Source organism: Peromyscus eremicus, chromosome 1, assembly GCF_949786415.1.
Source record: "Peromyscus eremicus chromosome 1, PerEre_H2_v1, whole genome shotgun sequence".
Classification (NCBI taxonomy): Eukaryota; Metazoa; Chordata; class Mammalia; order Rodentia; family Cricetidae; genus Peromyscus; species Peromyscus eremicus.
In genome coordinates, this window is record NC_081416.1 from 122,653,194 (window position 1) to 122,664,577 (window position 11,384).

At 41.4% G+C, this 11,384-nt stretch overlaps 1 protein-coding gene across 1 annotated transcript in view; it reads right to left on the reverse strand.

Annotated features, from left to right (window-relative positions):
* Akap13 (A-kinase anchoring protein 13) overlaps positions 1-11,384 on the reverse strand; it is a 219,744-nt gene that overhangs the window by 191,213 nt on the left and 17,147 nt on the right. The gene's annotated exons all lie outside the window — the stretch shown is intronic.

Here is an 11,384-nt window from a genome sequence, read left to right on the forward strand (position 1 = left end):
TCTACCAGTTTCAAATACTCTTCTATCAGTTTTTGTAAGGTGATTTTTTTTTAATAAAATGAGGCTCGTAGTTAAATATACCTGTGATATAGCCCTAATTACCATTCTTCTCAATTAGAAACATAATTTGTGTTATAACCACAAACAAACAAACAAAAAACCCATTAACACATCAAAGTTTGGGGTACTGGAATTTAAGATTCTGCAAATCTTAATAATGAACTATGTAAACAATAATTTAGTGAAAACCTAGCCATTTTAACATAAAAAATGGGAACAGAATTATCATTGAATTTATATTTTTTTCCTCTCTTTCATTTTCATCAACAATAAGGTATGTAAGGAAACCATGCCACCCTGTGGCCACATTATTAAATCCAGAATAAGTGAAGCAGAAGGCAGCATTCTGTTATACACTGAAAACCCACAATCAAGAGGTCAAACCTAAGATTAAGTGTAATGAATGTTAACAGCACGTTGATTTTGGAGAATGAGTTCAAAGTATTTCCTGGAGCATAAATGTCACTTTTATTCCTCGTGCCCATGTCCACCAAATACAGCGTAAGTCAGAATGAAGCATAACTCCAAATAAGCCATAATTTACCTGGCTATAACTGGAACACTCCAAAGCACTCTAACACAAGGGATATCACGGGCAGGGAAAGAACCAGCATTAACTTTGGTCACTACTCCAAACTATATTTTGGTCTTATGCATGCGTTTTTCTCTGGGAAATGATTTCGAAAGGTTTAAGCCAAAAAATGTTTGTCATTCTTTAGTAGGATGCAACCAGTTTCTATGTCTGAGGCACAATGAGAACAGTCCACTTTCTCTGAGTACTGCAGTCCCCTCATACTCTACAAATCAAAACAAAAATGTTTCACCCTTTTCTTCACGAGCTAGAAACTAAGACCCATGGGCCACACCCTGCCTCTTGCTTGTTTTGTTAATTTCCATGTCGCAAGCAAAGCTTCACTGGAGCCCAGTTGTGCCCATTCATTCACACACTTACACGCTATGGTCACTTTTACTTACCACCTACATCTTTACAAGAGAGGAAGTCTACTTAGATTTCTAATTGAAATTTGTTCATTTAGATTCCTAAACTGAAATTCTAAGAATGAATCCTCCTTTTCAGAACCAAGGATTCCTCTCCACCTGAGGACCCAGTCTCTTGCTAATAAGTGCCCATAATATGTGGGGCTTCCTTTCAATGAGAGCAAGAGATGGTTGACATAAGCCACTGAAATCCTTTTAACAAAGCTTTCAATACCAACTTCTTTTCTCACTCCCAAGACAAAAATAACTGTGCTCTGAAATGCTTTCATACTTTTTTTTAAAAGCTAAGTCACATAACCTTATACCCAAGAGAAGGGAACAAAACTTTATTCACTTCAAGGCAACTCAAAAGCTAAACTCCAAAGGCACTTGGAACTAAAAGTAGCTGGTTCCCTCTAATAGTCACAGAGAGCAAACAAACTCTACCTTTCACAGATGCAAGTGACTCCTATTTTATGGTGATTCACCAGGCACCCAGTATTAACTGGAGATGGATCTGAAAGATGAAGCAAGTCGGGTTGGAGAAGAGTGGCAGATGTCAGTAAGAATTTGTATCCAGGCAATGGGTTACTTCCTCCCTACTCTCCATGAGAGAAGCCCTGATAAATTAGTGTTGTTCAAAACTAGGCCCGACCCACAGAATACATGGATAAAGAAGTCTGGCTGCACATAACAAGTCTGTCACACTACTGACTACACAGATGAGCTTAGCGACAATGATAATGCTCAAGACATTCTCAACTATTATTTCAGTCTCCCCCAGTGACAGGAAAAGACTGCATCTATGTCCTCAGTCTCCAGTAACACAGGCCCAAGGAACACAGTGCTGTCCTTACAGAGACACAATGTTCCCTTTCTTCATTCATGAGAAGTCTATCCTTGAGCTTGGTCGTCTTTAGGATTAATTGGTTTTGCTAATAGATGACACAATAACTAATGGAAAAGGCAGTCTATATTACATCTTATAAGTATAGATGATCCCTCAAATAAAAGTAGTGATTAAAAATGTTAATGAGAGTAACTGCTTAACTGTCCATACAAATGGGTTTTTAATAAAAAGATGACAAAAATAAGGGAAGATTCTAAATGGTGGTAAGTCTCAGTTGCCCACATCCTGAACTTACTTACACAGAACATCACTATATTAGTAGCACAGCAAAAATTAATGTATGATTGAGATAAAAATTGTTTTAACTTTGATTTCTCAATATTTTTTTTTCCAGACCAATGATTTCCTCTCTACAAGACCTTGCCAGAAGACTCTCCATTCCACAAGATACTAATCATCCAGAACCCTCCTTCAAGGAGCAGGTATGTAGGAGAAATGGGTAATAGAATGGAAAAGGGCTAGGCAGTTCAGGAATAAGAAGTGAATTAATTATACCATAGAAGTAGATGGAAGAGGAAGGTCATGGGGAACAGGGAACATGGTAACTAGAGATACAGGAAAAAATGTAGTAGGAAATTGGGAAGGAAATGGTAAAAGAGGAGAAATCACTGATGTCTTAGATAATGTGGGCCACACGATATTAGAAAGCAGGTCTGGTCAGCAGCAAGATAATTGCAGCGGTATCTTGGCCAACTTGTATAGATCATGAGAGCCAGCTGTTAAATTTCTGGGAATTCTATGAGCGAACTGCTAAGCACAGTCATTACTAAAAGTTAAACTTACAAATACATGAAACAGATTAAAAGCAAATGTAACACATACTAAAAGCCCTGTATTAGTAAGTCTATATCTTACTATATTGTTTTGAGGTTTATAATACAGTGTGTATATGGAAGAAATAGGTGTGTGTGTGTGTGTGTGTGTGTGTGTGTGTGTACACGCTACTACTGACATTTTTTTCCAGGATACATTGCTTGACAATTCTGCCCCCAGTAAAACAGGATGGATAGCTTGAAATCAATCATTAGAGGAGAAATTATGCTACTAAAATTGGCAAATGTTACAAATCAGAGCTGTCTTGGTTTCATTTCCTGTTGCTGTGATAAAATATTCTGATTTTTAAAAAAAAGCCACATAAAGGAGAAAGGATTTATTTAGCTCACAGTTCCAGGTTACAGTCCATTGTGGGAGAGAAGTCACAGAGGCAGGAGCTTGAAGCAGCAGGTTACATTCCATCAAATAGAAAGAAAGCTCAGTCCACTTTCTCCTCTTTTGTCAGGGAATGGTGCCACCCACAGTGGGCTGGTCTTGCCACCTTGATTAACATACTCAAAATAATCCCCATAGGTAGAGGCTCACCTGCCAAGTGATGCTATTTTTCTATCAAGTTGACAAAAAACAATAACCATCTCAAGAGCTTTCCACCTTTAGAAACAACAAATTGCTTCCAAATGCTCAGCAAAAGGCCAAAAGGTAAAGAATTTTCACATCAGGCCAAGTTAAGAAACAGCGCTTTTATCTGTTTGGCAGCATGTTACTTAAATACCCTGAGCTATAAAGAAGGACAGCAATTGTGCTTGTCTCATGAGATTATTACAAGAATTAAATGGCTGATTAAGGGAGGGGACACCTACAGCAATGCACTGGCCACGGTCATTCTCAGCAGCACTGCTAGTGTCCATGGAGTCTGAAAGGCTCCAGGAATAAAAAAACTTTTGGTCCATCAGTCTGTCACTGTGGTGGTGCGAATGAGATGTCCCCCAGTCTCAGATATTGAATACTTGGTCCCCACAGTTGGTGGCGCTGTTTGAGGAGGCTTAGGAAGTGATGGCCTTGCTATGTTTTCCTTTTTGTGGGGCTTTTTGTCTCTTGGAAATTTGTTTGCTGTTACTGCTGTTTTCTTGGTTTTTTTGTTTTTGGCAGCAGGGTGGGGGTGTGGGGGGGGGTTGAAGGAGAGAACATAAAGTTGAGTGGATAAGGAGGCAGGTGGAAGATCTGGGAGGGGTTAGGGGAATGGGAAAACATCATCAAAATACACTGTATGAGAAAAAAGAATTTTTTCAAGACAGGGTTTCTCTGTTGTCGCCCTGGTTGTCCTGGACCTCACTCTGTAAAGCAGGCTGGCCTCAAAGATCCGCCAGCTTCTGTCTCCTGAGTGCTGGTATTAAAGGCGTGCACCACCACCGCCAAGCAAGAAAAAAAAATTATTTAAAAAAAGAGAGCACAAAGTTGGGTGGGTAGGAGGTGGGGGTGAATCTGAGAGGAACTGGGGAGGAGCATGAGCATGATCAAAATGTTATATGAAATCCTCAAAGAAAAAATTTTTTGAAAGACTTCCAAGCTATATATAATGCATGATCCTGAACTGAATAATAAATGATCTTTTGAAATTGCTATTCCATATTATTAGAACAACAGTCAAAACTTGAATGAGATTTACACATTTAATGTTGTACCAGTGTTCAAATTCCTGAGTTTTTCTAAGTATGCTGTGATTATAAACCAATATTCTTGTTCCTTGTTCTTAGCAAATACACAATGAAATATTTACGATAAAAGAGCATAATTGACTACCACCTATCTTTAAATGTTTCAGAAAAATGGCAATAGAGAGAATGATAATGATTCCGAGAAATAAAGTAAGAGGGGCTACAGAGATGGCTCAGTGGTGAAGAGCATGTACTGCTCTTAGTCCATTTCCAGCACTCATGTCAGGGAGCTCACAGCTATCCCTAACTCCAGCTCCAGGGATAATCTTAGACCTCTGGCTTTTGCAGGCACCTGCACTCACATGCCTGTACCCACAGAGACACACACAAACATACACATAATTTAAAAAGAAAATCTTTTAAAAAGTGTATGGTGAGAGCACAATTATGCCAACATAACAAGATACCAAGAATAAACCTGCATTTGAGGTATGAGATTTTTTAAATCAATTTCCCAAAATGAGATTTAAACTCACAACAGGAAAGTAAAGCCAAGGAAGTTGGTAATACTAAGTAAATCTGAGTACTGCTCCAAAGTCTTATCTTTCGATGAGATGGGAGACAGTGAGATCTACCTTGTTTATATAGGTGCATACACAACTAGGTTTGCTTCTCTGTTTTAGACACAACTGTTATCATTTTGCAAAATCATTTCCTAAAGCAAGCAAAGATTGATGGCCTGATACAACTTCCCCATAGGCAACAATGCAGTCTTTTTCCTTATAAACTCAAGGCAACTGGTGTTCAATGTCACTGAACGATTTCACAACAGAGGAACACCCTGTAACAGTAAGCAAAGCCAGAGTAGATTGTAGTCATTAGAAATACCACTCTCCAGTAAAAGAAACAAAGGCTCTTCAAAGTGGTTGGTGCTGACCTGGATCAGGGTCTGTTAGATGAGTCTAGAACACTCTTCTGAAAGAAAATAGGGAGTGGGAAGGGGAGGAAGTTAGAAAGGCCTGCCTTAACACACACACAAAGACCAGATTAAAGTGGCTCCTTCTAGACAAATCTGGGACTGTTTGAAAACCAAGTAACAGGGCTGGAGAGATGGCTCAGTAGTTAAGAGCACTGATTGCTCTTCCAGAGGACCCATGTCCAATTCTTGGCACACACATGGCAGCTCACAACTGTCTGTAACTCCAGTTCTAGGGGATCTGACACCCTCATATAGACATACATGCAGGCAAAACACCAAATGAATATGAAATAAAAATAAGTAAAATCATATAAAAGAAAACCAAACAATAAATTATAAGCAATTTTTAAAAAGAAGAAGTGTCAGTCCTAAGTAAAAGCCACATGGGTACTCATTGCACTGATTTGGGAGTTTTTATATAATTTGAACACTTTCAAAATTATTTCCAAATAAAAGGATTTAAAAACAAAACAAACAAAACCCATAATGCCCATAAGGCTCAAAAGAAATAAAGGACTGAGGATGTAGAATGCTCTACCTATGTAGATGTATACAGAGCTCCATCATTAAACAGTTAACTCTGTAAAGTCCACTGAAAACTGGGCCCTGAACTTGGAGCATGCAGCTTGTCCTTACTTTCACACAACTGCCCCTTACTTGGTTATATACAAGTAAACTGAGTAATAATACGATACAGCATTCTCAGCACCAAACTTGTTGCTAAGCTAACACCCACTGCTGTTGCTTTCTGAACGTCTGCTGCAGGGCAGGGCCGACCTATGTGCAATGCAGTACTACAGGGTATTCTTAGTCCCAGTTTAGAGAAAAGTACTTACTATTCATTTACGTATGTGTCTAAGTGCTTTATGTGCAACATGTGTATGCAGGAGCCTGCAGGGGTCAGAAAGAGGCTTTGGATTCCCTGATACTGGAGTTACAGGTGGCTGTGAGCCACCAAGTGGGTGCTGGAAACCAAACACAGGTCCTCTGTAAGGGCAGTAAGCACTCTTACCTGCTCAATCATTTCTCTAGCCCTAAGTCCCAGAGAATGTTTACTTTAATGACCTGCCTGAAAACAAAACTAGAAAGGGTCAAAATTCAAATTCAAGTACAATTCCAAAGCTTATATTCTTTCCACTATTCTGATCCCGAAGTAAAGCCTAGAACACAGATGAAAATAAAAGTACTATGTGTAATAGGTAATTAGCAATAGAAGATATACATATGAAACAGTAAACCTGAAGTAGATACCAAAAGAGATGTTTAAAATGAACGGAGAGGTTCACCTTAAAATACTTCCTATTTCTCTTTAATAGTCTATTATTAATAATACTAGTAGTTGGTAACGACAAAAGCCTTTTGAAGATAAGACAAAATATAATTGCTCGTCTGTATAAAGGTGAAAGGCTCTGGCCAGTTGTTGTGGCACACCCCTGCAGCACTCAGTGAGGTTGGTGGCGATATACACACATACTGCTCTCCAAAGGACTCAAGTTCAGTTCCCAGCACCCATGTTCAGCAGCTGGCAACCCACCTGCAACTCCAGATCCAGGGGAATCTGGCATTTCTGGCTTCCAGGACCGCTGGATTCATGTGCACATACCCACACACAAGAACACACAATTAAAAAGACATTTTTTAAAAGTCTGCTCCCTAAACATTTCCTTCAGTGTATCTCACTTCATTTCAAGCATTCGCTGCTAGTGTAGACTCTAGGTCCATGCAGTAAGTTAACTGGTAACGCTTATTTAATGCTCTGACACAGACATGCTCGTGACTTTTTCCTCCATCCCGCTCTTGTCACTACCCTCTTAATGATTTTCTACTGCATTTATTCATTTACTGTGTTATATAGGGGCAGAGGGCATACACTCACTATGGTGGGTGTGGAGAGGTTCTCTCCTTCTGTCTACCATGTGGGGTTGGGGATCAAACTCGGGTCGTCAGGCTTGGTGGTAGAGGCTTTTACCTACTAGGCCATTTTGCCAACCCTACCTTACCACAATCTTCATTCATTCATCCATTCTTCCTAAACAGCACTTTATACTGGTGTGTGTGTGTGTGTGTGTGTGTGCGCGCATTCGCATTTTTATGCATGTGTTTTGTGTGTGTAACACACACACACACACACACACCCCTCTGCTACTAAGCAATATGAAAATCATGAAGCAAATTAGTACCTGGCTCCTGCACTCCAGGAACAATGACAGATATGCATCTCTGTAAGTAACATAGACACCAGCTTTTCTACATGTAGAGATGAATGCTCACATGCTACATTGAAGACTATGACCAGGAGAGCTTCTGTAGAAATGCCTATGCCCCATGCTGCGCCACACTCAAGGCAGATCATTTTAGGCCAACACACATGCCACAAAGATGTCATCACAACACAGCTGAGTGACAGAAAGTACTAGTTTATGCTTGCACTCTTTAACGTGGCTGGTCTATAGCACGTATGTCCTCAGTGTTTGTTGAGCTGAACCCAAAGTATTTCATATTTTAAAAAAGAAACTTAAAACGCTACACATAACAAGTACACAAGTCTGTCCTTTCTTCTCATAACAGACACTGGAGAGCACATGGGTGAGGCACTGTGACAGAAACTAAGGCTATAAAAACAAAGTAATTCTTGCTTCTTCCGGGTTCAGTGTCTTCTGACACGGCTCCAGCTGAATAAGAAGTCCTGCAGGAAAAGCAGGATTAGGGACACCAGGAATTAAAGGAGAGCCTGACATGACTGAGCAGAGCAGAGTAGAACGGCTTCCAGAGAGTCATCTCTAAGGGCCCAGAACACAGACTCTGTAGCTGATTTCAAATTCCTCTTGAAACAACAAGTTGACAAAGGTGACAAGGGAGGAGGTGAGAGAAATTAGGCTCTAAATCCAGTCGTTCGGGAAACAGCTGTGAAATCTGAGAAGTTGTCAACAGTAGCTGTGACAGAAATTTACAACGCCACGGAACAGCAGCAAACCCCAAACAAATACTAACTGCCTTACATTTCCATCTTCGTCAGATATACTTTATGCTGAGATTTACCCCACAACATCATACCACAAAATGTAATTATAGGACACAAATTATGGGAGGGAGTCTTCCATTGGACAGCGCTAGTCGTTAAGTGTGAGAAGCTCCCCAGGAGCAGAGGCTCCGCCCACCAGAATGCGGATGTATGTATACTATAAACCGCTGATCTAGAGGAAGAGGAGTGGCAAATACTTGAAATTCACTTTGTCAACAAAACCAACTCACGGATTTAATGACTGCCGACCAATCATGCTACATTAGGAACTGTTCAGGTCCATGGTAGAAGGGGCTTACACTTTAGGATAGCAGTTCCCAACCTGTGGGTCACGACCCCTTTGGGGGTCACATAACAGACAGCCTGCCTATCAAATATTTATATTACGAGTCACAGCAGTAGCAAAATTAGTTATGAAGTAACGACAAAATGATTTCATGGTTGGGGGTCACCACAACCTGAGGACCTGTGTTAAGGGCCGCAGCATTAGGAAGGTCGAGGACCACTGCTTTAGGAGGTCAGACATAATCAGAGCACAAAAAGTAATCTTAGAGGGAAAATTCCTTTGGGGAAAAAAAAAAGATTAATAAAAGGAGGAGGCTGAAATACGCATGAAGCAGGGCTGAAAAACATTTTCACACAAGTGTGCCAAGAGTGGAGACAGAAAGTTCCTCTGAAAAGTCACATTTAAGCTGAAACCCGATGGCGTGGAGTCAAACGCAAGGCAAGTGCAAGTCAGCATTCAGAAGGAACAGCTCCGTCAGGAGAGACACAGTGAGGGGAGGCAGCCGGACTCCGGAGTGCATTATACTTGGGGGGGGGGGGGGGTGTTGAGTGTACTGTTAAACTACTAGGAGGAGGGGCAAGCAACATAGTAACATAATTCACATCTTAGAAGAATTACAGTTCCTGTGTGAGGAAAATACTACTGGACAGAAATTACAGAAAGAGGAAGATCACTTGGGAAGCCACCAAGAATGGTCCCAAGAGCACACAACAGTGATACCAGTTGCTCTTAGAGCCTGTGGACTCCCCCTCCCCCATGCACCCATGCTGCCTTCCTATCTTTACAGAAAAACAAAACCTGAGTTGAGTGCCCCCAAAGCAAGGCGGTGCTCTATTCCTCCCAGTTCATTCCTATTTGGCAGCTTTGAGCAGAACCTGCTGAAGTCCACCTGCGAAGATACCACGTAAACAAAGTAAAATGCTACAAAAGAAGGAGCCCCCAGTCAGACAGATGGGTAAATCTCTCTTCCCAGAAACCATGGCCCACAGTCCTGCTACTACTTCTTGGGCAAGTCTTAGATAGCCAATGCCTGCCTGCCTGTCCTCAGGAGCAGTGATTTCTGATACGGGGAGCAGGGGGGTGGAGGGCAGGGAGATCAGACACCACCGCCACCACACCACACCCATACACCATGCTGCTGAATGGGTGGACATCAGTTCCCCAGGAAGACGACTACGACCCCTGTTATAGAAATCTGCACTCTAAACCACAGCACTGCCCCTTTCTCATTAACTTCGGAATGAAATCCACATCAACTCAGAAAGACTGGAGTCCTCTGAACTATGGCCAAGGGACGTTGGTCTCCAACGTCTCAAAGGGGTAAACTGACCCCCTTTTTTTTTAATCATACAACACCACAAGTTTCTGTTTTAATCCTACTGCCCAAACACTAAGGTGAGCAGTCTTTCTCTGAGAACACTCAGGCTACAAAGATCAGAACAGTCTCTACCACGCATGAACTGAACTCATAGCTAACACAGGGATTGAAAAATATTTTCTGTGGACTCAGTAAAAACGCTCAGCTTTGTGGCACATATACGGTCACTGTCAGAATGACTCAATCCTATTTTTTATAGCTCAAAGGCAGACATGGACAATAACACATAAAGAAACAAGGATAGGGCTGGGAAAACAGCTCATCTTAAAGGCCCTGTCAGAAGCCCACCACTCAAGCCTCGCAATCTCCTCACAGACCTGTGTTTGAGTCACAGAATCCACATGCTAGAAGCAGAGAGACCACTCCCACACTGTCCGCTAACTTCCATACTCACATTCTCTCTACAAATAAATAACGAAAAAAAATACCCCCTTTTCAATTCAATTTTGTTTCAAAAGGCAGGGAGTAGGCAGAGATTTACAGGATGTAAGTCTGTAAACTCTCTGTCTAAAAACCTTTTGGGGGGAGGTGTGAGGTGGTCTGTGCTGCAGCACACGCTCGTAAGAACTCTGCTGTCGCAGCCAAATGCTTGCATTGTTTTACTTAGCCAAAAGCATGCTTTGTGTTCCTCAGAAGAAACAGACAGAAGAGCATACGTACACTTTACTGGTTCTTGTTCCTGGCCAAAAACAACCAGAAACACATGAAGAATTAATTTCTGACAGAGCAGGAGAGACTCAGGCAAACAGAAATGTGCCCAAAACAGAAGCTATGGCCTAATGGAAGAGAAAGAAAAGGAAATAAATAAACCAGCTACAAAATAGAAAGGCTTATTAAAGAAAGTAAAACAGAATGATTTTTTTTTTTTTTGGTTTTTTTCAAGACAGGGTTTCTCAGTGTAGTTTTGGTGCCTGTCCTGGAACTCACTTTGGAGACCAGGCTGGCCTCGAACTCACAGAGATCCGCCGGCCTCTGCCTCCCGAGTTCTGGGATTAAAGGCGTGCGCCACCACCCAGCAGAATGAATCTTTAAAAGAAAGGGGGGGGGGGGGGAGTAGGAACTGAGCAGACAGACAAAAGGATAAATCCATTCAAAGAAGGTGAGTGGATGTGTATAAAATCACAAAGTTAATAAAATAACACAGTCATGGAGCAATATGCCACGGCTTGAGCATCAGGCACACATAAGCCAGGACCAGAGGTCCTGGTCCTATGTACACTAGACGAGGGAAGCCATGGAAAGACTACATCACCTGCCCCATGCACTTCTACACACAACCGGTAAAGGTCACGTAGCTCATCATGAACACTAACGATCATTATCCTTCAAATGTGTCTGTGGA